General features: G+C 46.9%; 1 pseudogene across 1 annotated transcript; it reads left to right on the top strand.

Moving 5' to 3' along the window:
• Positions 1 to 3,331: 3,331 nt before the first annotated feature.
• LOC309351612 (pleckstrin homology-like domain family A member 2 pseudogene) lies at positions 3,332 to 6,859 on the top strand (annotated as a pseudogene). Its single transcript, XR_014161559.1, has 2 exons — positions 3,332 to 4,038; positions 6,413 to 6,859. The product of XR_014161559.1 is annotated as a pleckstrin homology-like domain family A member 2 pseudogene (transcript).
• The last annotated feature ends 4,550 nt before the right edge of the window (positions 6,860 to 11,409 follow it).

Genomic DNA, 11,409 nt, shown 5'->3' with positions numbered 1-11,409 from the left:
CGGCCCAGCCCAACAGCTGAATGAAACCTGCAGAGAGAATTCCAAGGCCGTCGCTGACTCATAGATAGTGGGCTAGGCCACAGCCGCATTCCTGAGGCGAGTCATCCTGCGAGGTACAAGGGAGCCAAAGAAGGAGCGGGAAGAAAATGTCTGAAGAGAACAGAGGCAAGGAGAGCAAGGCCTGGCCTGCCATTAGGCAAAGTGAGGTGGCTGCCTCAGGCGTCAATGCTGGGGGTGGGGGGCAGCAGCCTTGTGGCTGTTCGCCAGTATTGAAGTAAGAAGCGTCAAATGCCATGCTAAGCAGTTTCTGAATATGGAAAGGGAAAGTGGAAGATGTCATCTTGTTTTTTGCCTCAGGCCACAAATTGCCTTGGGTCAGCCTTGAAGTAAAGGCTATGAGGGGGGAGAGGTGGGCAATGCAATATGCTGGCAGGAAAAATGAAGGAGGGGAGCAGAAGGGAGAGAGACTGTCGCATTATAAAGGAAGGTGAGCTGAAGGCGGAGAGAGCCATTTGGTGTACTTGCGAGATTGTCTGCATCCACACCATACATTCAAAGTGCACACACACCCTTCAAATAATCCTGGAAATTGTATTTTACCACTTATAGAGCTACAGTTCCCAGAACCCTTAACAAACTATAGTTCACAGGTTTCATGGGGGGTGGGGTGGTAATATGCTTTAAATGTATGCTGCACAGAGCCTTTATTTCTGAGGGGAACAAAGAAAAGCAGCAAATAAAAAATCAGAATTTAAAATGACCAAGGTGTTTGAAGGGCCCAGTTGAATAAAAACGTATTTGCCAGACATCTAAAAGAAAGCAGACAGATCAAACGTTTCACAAAGACTGGAATAAGTTTACAGAGTATTTGAAAGATAATTGTAAACATTTAACAACACTGACAGGACTGATTTATAGCTTCATAGTTTATAGAAAGCACGGATTTATAATTAATATAATTTTGTGATTATCAGAATTGAATAAAAAGTAAAGAGGGGAAATATGAAATGCAATTTAAAAAGATATAATTTAAGATAATCATGGGCTGGGAGGGAGGGGAGTCGAGTGCTCGCGAGAGTGGAATATAAGGTGAAAAATTTGAGTGTGTTATATTTATATTTATATAAAATGGAAACTTAAAAAAATGTTGAAAGAAAGAAAGAAAGAAAGAAAGAAAGAAAGAAAGAAAGAAAGCAGAGGGGGTGCCAGTGACGAATACTCAGCTGCTCAGTCTCAACAAGGATCAGCTTGTAGCGTAAAGGGGTGGCATCTAGAAACTCCTCCCCGAAACATAGAAAAACTTTGCTGTTCGGGAAGCAGGGGAACATACTATAGCTAGGCAAGGCATTCCACAATGGAGCGCCACTGGCTGCGGCTTATGGGAGTTTAGAGTCCAACTTCTGGCAGGAGGAGGGTTATCGACTGCTACTGTAAGTCAGAAACTGGAGGGAGAAATTCAACATAGCATGATGGCAGTCCTTCCTTCAGTGCAAGCATTTTGCCTTGCCAGAGGGAATGACGCCCCTGCTCTCCTGTGCACTGCTCTGCGCTTCTCCCAACCCACTGAGAGCCAATTTGAGGGGAACAGGGGAGAAGCCCCATTACACTAGCAGAAGCCCTTGTGTGGGCTTCTGCCAGTGGAACTTATTACAGTGGTACCTCAGGTTAAGTACTTAATTCGTTCCAGAGGTCTGTTCTGAACCTGAAGCACCACTTTAGCTAATGGGGCCTCCTGCTGCTGCCACGCCACCAGAGCACGATTTCTGTTCTCATCCTGAAGCAAAGTTCTTAACCTGGAGCACTATTTCTGGGCTAGTGGAGTCTGTAACCTGAAGCGTATGTAACCCGAGGTAGCACTGTACTTGAATCTGGCCATTATCTGCCCTGTTGCAGATGTGGCAGGGACTGAGGCTGTGAGGCAGAGAGAGGTGCAGGTGGCTTTCCTAAGGCCACCCACCAAAGTCAAACCAGGGACTTGCAGGTTCGTGGCTCACTCTCTTAACACAGAGAACAATCCCAAATAAAATATCCACACAAGGTGAAGAAACAGCAGACTAAAGAACTGGCTGTTAATCTCCCTTGCTGCGTCATTTTCTTTGTCCCTATCGTCATTTCCAAGGCATGGAATTGACAACTTTTTGTCTGTGTACATTAAGACTTCAGGAGACTGGGACACTTAATCCCTATCAAAACACTTGGGCATGCAGTTGCAGTTTTTAACATTCAGCTATGCAGCTCTTGAGCTCATTTGGAATTCGTGGGAAGTGGGAATAACATTTTACATGTATACCCACAAGTCCAGCACTTGTGCCTGTAAAATCGCCTTGTAAATTCATAATTATTCTGTGTATCAGTTGATGTGTTTATGTTATGTTTTATTGTGCACAGTATCAATCTGCAGCAACATAGTCCCAATAATTTTTCCCATTATTTGTGGGCTATTTCAATTACATATTCCTTTTTGTACATTTTCAGTTGGATTTCTCTGTTTTGCTTTTCTATTTTTGTCTGCCACAGGCCCGTCTCATTTTCCTCCCCCCCCCCTTTTTTTCTTTTTGTAGTTTATAGAGCCACACTTCATTCCAGTGCTTTGTTGAGTGCACTTAGCAAGTGTATAATACACGTTTGCAAACACAGCTTTGCTGCTCTCACTTTTTTGCATATAACTCACAAAACATTTAAGGTTTACCCCTTAAGATGTCATCTGTGAAGCATCCCTTTGGGGCTGGTTCAGACATGCATGTTTTGCATGTGTTGGCTACAACATCAAAGCCCTTTGCAGACAAGATCCAGCACTCCATGAATTCATGAAGGCTGAGAGAGTCAATCCCCCCAAGCCGCTTCTGGCGAACCAGAGCAGCACATGGAAACGCCGTTTACCTTCCCGCCGGAGCAGTACCTATTTATCTACTTGCACGTTGACATGCTTTCAATCTGCTAGGTTTGCAGGAGCAGGGACCGAGCAACGGGAGCTCACCCCATTGCGGGATTCGAACCACCGACCTTTTGATTGGCAAGCCCTAGGCTCTGTGGTTTAACCCACAGAGGGTGCAATAATAATCGAGAATCTAGTGAAAGCCAGCACTCCTAGCTGGGAAGGGTGTGGGGAATGGGAAAGTCATTGTCAGGTCCTGCACCCCACTTTTGCAATGACCATTGCAGAGCAACACCTGCAGTGGTGATGATGGCTAAAAGAAGATTGTCAGTGGAGAGTTGAACGACGCAGGGTTAGACCGTGGGGAATTGAGAGAGAGAACGCGGCGGGGGAGGCAGTCTGGCGTGGGCGGGGCGACGGAGCCAGCAGGCGTGGGCGGGGCTCGCCGGGCGGGGCCTGGGACGTCTCTCCAAGGCCATAAATGGTTCTCTTCTCCCGCAAAGCGCACAGCGAATCCCAGCAGCGTCGCGGAGCCGGCGGGAGAGGCCAGCGTCCCCGTCGGAAGACAGGCAGGCAAGCAAGGCGGGCGGGCGGGCGGGCGAGCGTGGCCTTGGCGCTGGTCCCTCGAGGCGATCTCGGTGCGGCGGCTCTGTTGGCGAGCGCGGGCAGTAGCAGCAGCGGCAGCAGCATGAAGGGCCCGGCCGCCGCGTCGCCGTCGGAGGTGATCCGCGAGGGCGAGCTGGAGAAGCGCAGCGACAGCCTCTTCCAGCTGTGGAAGAAGAAGGCGGTGGTGCTGAGCAAGGACAGCCTGAGCCTCTTCTCGCCCGAGGCCGGCAAGGCCCGGGGCGGCGGCGGCGGCGGCGGGAAGGAGCTGCGCTTCGGCTCCATCCAGAAGGTGGACTGCGTGGAGCGGACGGGCAAGTACGTGTACTTCACCATCGTCACGACGGACCGCAAGGAGATCGACTTTCGGTGCCCGGGCGAGAGCTGCTGGAACGCCTCCATCACCATGGCGCTCATCGACTTCCAGAACAAGCGCGCCATCGAGGACTTCAAGAGCCGCCAGGAGGCCGCCGAGCACGCGGCCGCCGCCACCCGGGACAGGCGCCTCGCGCGCGCCCCCTGAGCCCGACACGCGCGCGCCCCCGAGCGAGAGACCAAAGGTGAAGGAGGGAGCAGGAGATGCGCGGCGGGATGGAGGGGCGGGAAAGGGCCATAGCCAGTCGTGAGCCGGTGGCTTCTTCGTTTTGTGCACTAAAGTGGGCTGGAGTTAGTCCCGATCGAGGAGGCTTTTGCATATGTAGGCTGCAGTTGGAATAAGCTTAGTAGCAAAGGCGGAGGTGGGCGAGATTTGAAGGGACAAGGAACTGGATCCACTGGAAATCGACTCCGCAAACTCCACCGGAGGTGCGGGGTTGGGGATAACCTCTAGCTTCCTGGGCTGCGGAAACAAAGAACCAGCAGCAGCCAAGTGGGAATAGGCCTTAGGGCGCCCCGTTGCTGAACTGCCTCTTCTCTTCTTCCTCCCAAGCCCCTCTTGCCGCTTGTTGGCGGACCAGCGTCAGCCAAAGTGCCCAGTGCCCTTGGGAGGAGGGGAATTGCAGTCACTCCGGGGTAGAGCATCTGCTTTGGGCACAGTTCACTCCCTGGCATCTCCAGGTAGGAGTGGGAGAAAAACCCCGAGGGGGCTGCTGACAACCCTGAGATGGGTGATTCTGTATAAGGCAGCTTCCTTTAAGAGCCATTGCTATCGGAAAGCACAAAATGTGTTTGGGCAACATGCAGGCAAAAGCTGAAGTTTGCGCTAACTCAGCTGGAGCGAGACGCTACCTGCAAGCAGCCACCCCTGGGACTTTTAAGGGCAGAACAATTACAGAACATGTGGTGGTCCATGATTCTTCTATATCCATATGTGTTTTGTTTTGCAAAACTGCAACCATGTATGCTGCAAACCAAAAGGGGAGGCTGGAGGTGGGGGAGGACTCGCTTTGCAGGGAGAGCGATTTTTGGCAGGAAAAAAGTAAGCAAGAAGTCTTGAATGTGTGTTTCGAGCCAAAGTCCATGTTCTCCGGTGAAACTAGACCATGATTCTTGGAAAGTGGCAAAGGGTTTTTCTTGCACCCTGTTGGTGCCACATAGGGCTGGCCCACACAGACTATGTAGTGTGTGCTTCTCTTCTGACTGGCCAGAAATCTTTCCTGTAAAAATGTAATTAAAACTATAAAGGAGGTGTATTGGGAGGGGTGTTCAGTTGCTCTTGAAGCTGCAAAACATGTTGGGCTTCAGCAAGGATACTTCAAAGTATGAAGGTTGATGGCCTTGTAAGCTCTTAGTGCTTATTATGCCAGAGCAAGATTTTTGCAGTCCTGATCACAATTCCTACAAACTGAACTGTTAGTGACTTAGCAGATAAGTTTAGGATTGCATTGCTGAGATGCTCTGTCCCCAAACTGTGGTCCATGAGCTTCATTCAGGTGGTCCACAGGGTGTGTGGCAGAAGGCAGGAGCCGGCACACTGATCACTTTAAATATACTGATTTTTAAATGTACTTTTGATGCTTATTTTTATTTCTTATACTGTATTCAACATTGTATATGTAATACAATACAATATAAGAAATAAAAGAAGCAATAAAAATGCATTTAAAAATCATATAGCATCTAGCACACAGCACCTTACAATTCCTATGACAGGCAGAAAAATCATTAAGTGATCTGCCAACACCTTCAGCAGGTTTCATGTGGTCTGTGGTAGTAAATGTTTCAGAGCCACTGCCTAGTGCTCTAATGTCAACTCGGGGATTTATTGTGAATGTGCCTTTGGACAACTTTAAATGCTGCCTGCTATGCCGTTTGAAAAGAGGGGAATTTTTTTTCAATGTACTGCTTCTGTTTCCATTGACTCTAGTTTCTGCAGATTGGAGGACTCTGCCTAAAACATTCAATAGCAATTGTTCTCCTCCCATCCTAATCCCACTAATTGCTTGGAAGAAAGACTCTACTGCAACCTACACTGAAACTTAAAAAATGCAGCATTAGCTGCTGCTTCATTTTGTATTCAGGCATTTACCAGAGTAGTAGTCATTTTAGTCTGCTGCAGCAAAAATAGCCTTGTGACGCTTTAAAATTTTATTAATTAAAAATTAATAGGTTTATCATGGCAAAAGCATTTGCAAATTTTGGTCCATAAAAACCTTTGCTGTAAATCAACTTAGTAATTCTTCAGGCAAGGATGACTAGACACTTGGAGGCCAAGGACCACACTGACTCCCAAAGAATCATTTAAAAAACAGAAAGAATCATTTAAAAAACAAACAAACCAGCAATATAATTTCAAAAAATATATAGTGAGGTTATGGAGACCACAGATGACCTCTTACATAGCCTGTAAGTTGCCCCCCCCCCTGCTTTTAGATGCCACAAGGCTCTTATTATTTTTTATTTGGGCAAATCTTTTAAAAACCAATTTGAGATTTCTACTTGGTCTTCGTCATTTTGCTGACTTCCTCTTTCCTTTCTCTCCTTCCCCATCTATAGAACATTATTCTGGATGACAAGAGGACCAAGTGTCTTTGACTGTGATTCAAGTGCACCGGAGCAAGGTACCAATGAAGGAAAGCAAAGAAGGGTGCCAGCGACTGCTAGATCTCTTCGGATCTGATGAGGCTGCTGAGCAGAAGAGCCAAATCTTTGCTGAAAGGCTTTTTGCAAACCAAAGAAACTTTTGACAAACACAAAGTCTGGCCAACTGAGGAGGAGGCCCACTTTGCAAACTGCTATTTTGTTTTATATTTATAAGATGCAAAGACTATCCTACACCACCTGGTGGGGAGGAAAGACATAGTTTAAATTATTTGTAGTATCAATATTTTGTATTTATTTTGATGAATGCTTTTTATGCAAATAGCTGTCTTAATGTTGCTTTTTGCATTAATGTAGCCATTCCAAATAAATGAGGTGATATGTTCACTTTATTTTACCACATATCTGAAATGAGCCTCTCTTTGTAATTGCTGTTAGCATTTAGATGTGTTAATCTAGACTAAAAGATGTTGGCAGTAAAATTATTACTACAGTGGTACCTTGGAAGTCAAACGGAATCCGTTCCAGAAGTCCGTTCGACTTCCAAAACGTTCGGGAACCAAGACGCGGCTTCCAATTGGCTGCAGGAAGCCGCGGAAGTCACGTCGGGCGTTCGGATTCCAAAGAATGTTTGAAAACTGGAACAGTCACCTCCAGTTTTCAATCTTTAGGGAGCTAAAACATTCGACTCCCATGGCATTTGAAAACCAATGTATGACTGTATAGATATTGCACTGATCAAATATGCAAAGAGAGCTGGATTTCCACCAGCATGCCTGCCCTTCCACCTGTACAAAAGGAGTTAAAGTCTATTTAGAATGGCAAGCTAGGATGACTAACCTCTACCCATAGGGTCACGAAGACCATGTTTCAATAGCTGGAAGTTGTTGCAATTTAATATATTACAGAGGAGAGAAGCTAGGCAGTAGGTTCATCTTTCACTATTTCCTAGAGCAGTTGCCCCAAGCTTAAATTGAGGTTTAAATTCTTACCACCAGCAGCAATAGCTTTCAACTTGATGGTATACAATTCTTTGAGTACCCTACTGACACACAGTGGTACCTCGGGTTACATACGCTTCAGGTTACAGACTCCGCTAAACCAAAAATATTACCTCGGGTTAAGAACTTTGCTTCAGGATGAGAAAAAGAAATCGTGCTCCGGCGGTATGGCGGCAGCAGGAGGCCCCATTAGCTAAAGTGGTGCTTCAGGTTAAGAACGGACCTCCGGAACAAATTAAGTACTTAACCTGAGGTACCACTGTATATGAATTGTGATCCTATATCTGGTTATGCAGGAGCCTCAAAATAGAATTCTTCCGTCTGAACAGGACTAGCCCATAGATTTCAGACCAGAGTGTGCAGGAAGTGCAGGCACTGCCACTGTATTCCAGAGAAGATGCCTCTAAGCAGAAGAACCGCAAGTCACACTTGCTGGAGAGCTCAAGTAAAGGCTCATCCAGACTTGTGCTTGCCTCATGCCTAGAAAGCATGTGTGATGACCTCTTTCGGGAGAGAGGCAGGGGAAATGGACCCTGTTCATTTTCCTTGATCTCTCAGTGGCTTTCAGTACCATCAGCCATGGTTTCCTTCTGGAGCAGCTGTCTAAGTTAGAGGTGGGTGGCCCCACTTTGCTGTGCTTCCTGTCCTACTTGGATGGTCGTTTCCAGAGGGTGGTGCTTGGGGAGTGCTCATCAGCCCTGTGGAGGCTTCCATGTTAGGTCCCCGAGGTTCAATTTCATCTCCCATGCTGTTTAACTTCTACATGAAACTGCTGAGTGGGGTTCTCTGGAGCTTTGCAGAATATTGTCAGCAACATGCCCAATGACACACAGCTCTAATTCTTTACACCTGCAGGTATAGCAGTGGATGTGATGGATGCATTGCCTTGCCTTGTTTAAAGGCTAGATGAGACCTAACAAACTGAAGCTCAATCCAGATAAAACTGGGGTACTGTTAGTGGGTGGGTCCCTAGACCAGATGGATGGGAGACTGCCTGTTCTTGATGGGGTTACACTCCCTCTCAAGGAACAGGTACTGGTATGTAGCTTGCGGGTACTTCTGGATCCGCTGTTGTCACTTGAAGCTCATGTGGCCTCAGTGGCACAGAGTGCCTTCCATCAGCTTTGATTGATAGCCCTGCTGCGCCCCTATCTGGACAGAGATAACTTCTGTCATCTGTGTTCTGGTAGCTTCTAGGTTTGATTACTGCATTGTGTTATAAATGAGGCTGCCTCTGAAGATGGTTTGGAAACTTTAGCTGGTGCAGAATTCAGAAGCCAGGTTGCTCCCTGAGGTAAGAGAGTTTGAGCATATAACACCATTCCTGCCCCAACTGCACTGCAGGAAGTCTAGAGGGTGGCAAGAACACATGCCATGTGATAGGAACGTGTAGGGCTCACCCAATACATTTTGGTACCTGAGGCGGAGCACAAAATGACCCCACCCTTTCCTCCTCTCTTCCAGGGAAGAAGGGGCCAGGGAAGATCTGCTTCAGGAACCACTTGGTGAGGTGGGGGGAGAAAAATCAACATCAGGATCTGCTGCTCCGGTGGACCCTGCTACCCGAGGCAATTGCCCCATCTTGCCTCATGGGTGGGCTAGCCCTGGAAATGTGTACAGTCCTACCTCATGTTACGTTTGCTTCATGTTACCTTTTTTCAGGTTGCGTCCTGTGGCGACCCGGAAGTACCGGAAAGGGTTACTTCCGGGTTTCGCCGCTCGCACATGCACAGTAGCGCTAAATCACGCTTTGCCCATGTGCACAGGCGCCAAATTGTGCCTTGCACCTGTGCAAATACGGCGCTTCAGGTTGCAGGCTTTTCACACTGCAAGTGGGCCTCTGGAACGGATCCCATTCGCAACCAGAGGTACCACTGTAATGTGGTATGACTTCATTTCTAAATAAGCAAGACAGCATCAATCTTGTCTGAAAATCATACTTGGGCCCTCTTACATGGAAGCTCTTTCTCTGTGCAGCAAATACAGTGGTGCCTCGCAAGACGAAATTAATCCGTTCCGTGAGGCTCTTCGTATAGCGGTTTTTTCGTCTTGCGAAGCAAGCCCATTGACGGCTTAGCGGATTAGCGCTATTAGCGGTTTAGCGGCTTTTAGCGGATCAGCTGATAAGCGGCTTAGGGCTTAGGAAAAGGGGGGGGGAACCCCGCAGGAACTCGCAAGACATTTTCGTCTTGCGAAGCAAGCCCATAGGGAAATTCGTTTTGCGAAGCGCCTCCGAAACGGAAAACTCTTTCGTCTAGCGGGTTTTCCGTCTTGCGAGGCGTTCGTCTTGCGGGGCACCACTGTAATTGATGGGGATTTTTTTTGCATAGAGAGGAGACAGTAGCACACTGCACATCTGTAATGGCACACTCTCCCAAATAAATGACATACACATCCTACTGTGATGAAAACAGCAAAGTTAAAAATTGCAGCCATACCAAGTCAAAACATTTACCAACCACCACTATCTGTATTCTATGATTTTCTTGGATGAAAATTACACATAATCATTATTTTGTAACTTCCTGTTTTAATGAGTTTCTCAGAAGGACAATCAAGAAAAAAACAAAACTTTTATCATTCCCCTTCTCCAGCCCACATATTTCCAGGCTAAAACTCTCCACAGTCATCCTTATGAGGAATCTGTGCCTGTGAATTGCATTTAAAAACACAGCTGGATGCTCTTTTGCTTGGTCAACCAATGAGTTAAGGACTGGACAGTCTTGGATTGCTCAGTACAGCTGGCTCCAAAACAATGGAACTGAGGGGGAGGGCTTGTGATTGGCATCTGGAACTCATCAAGGCTTCATCTCAAAGGGGCTTTTATAAGGGAAATTGGTGCCTGCTCAGCTTCCAGTGTGGCCACTTGCAAATGAATGTTGGCCTAGTTGCCTTGTCCTGGCTTTAAATTGGGCACTGCTCAGCCACACCATAATTCATTAGGATTGTTGATGTTTGCTGAACAAAATTTCAGTAGAAAGGCATCGAGATTATCCTTTGAAAACAAAAGAACACGCCAAGAAAATTATCCTGGGGATCTGAAGTAGAACGAGTTTTCTGAGTGCTGCAAATGAGCACTGGTGTTTGCTCAAAGAGTTGCCTGCAAACTACAATGCAGGAAGAGGTGGTGTTCGCATTCTCCCCCTTTCACTCTGCTCTTGTCTTTGACTGGCAAAGCCTCTGCAGAGAGGCCCTAGAGATGCCAGATACTGAAACTGGAATCTTCTGCATGCAAAGCATGAGATCTTGCCACTAAGTGCCCTGCCCACAAAGTTGGAACTAGGGAGGGGGGGCGGAATTGATTCTGTCCACATTTACAGGTGACCTACCTAATTTCCACTTTCTGATCTGAAACAATGCACGAACCAAAACATAGCCATCCTTTGAACTTGTTCAGCCAAGGAACGAACATAATATACTAAAATGCTTCATATGTGGAGAAGCCACTTTGCAAAATTGTACATATTAAGCAAGAGTGCATGGAAAATGTGCTTGTTGGGAGAAATTTGCACTGAAATGCTGATGAATTTTCACGGGGACTTTTAAAAAATACTTTTGAAACAAACTTAAGGTGAGAGATATGAGAAATGCAGAGGAATTGAAACTGAATGATTTGCTGGTCCCTAGCTTGAACTCAAGGATCATGCTGAGCCCCAGCGTGTAGCTTGTGCATCTCAGTGATGGTTTCTTCAAAAGGGTGACATGTGACAGATGCCTGACTTAGCAAAACCCCAGTGCCTATGATCAGGAGAAAAGTCTGCACCAGCTTAATAAAATTTGCCCTGTCTCCCCAAAGTTAAATCTGCAACTAATAGGCATAATTTGGGAGGAGCAGAGAGCCAGCAGCAACTTTGCTTCTGTTAGCAGCACTACAGACCTGCTTCTTTGCTTAGAACTGCAGAATTAGGAAGTCATGGGAGGAGTATCTTTGCTGGTCATTTCCTTCAGTAA

Source organism: Podarcis erhardii (assembly GCF_964252035.2).
Source record: "Podarcis erhardii genome assembly, chromosome: 1".
Classification (NCBI taxonomy): domain Eukaryota; kingdom Metazoa; phylum Chordata; class Lepidosauria; order Squamata; family Lacertidae; genus Podarcis; species Podarcis erhardii.
This window is presented reverse-complemented; position numbering and strand designations above follow the sequence as displayed.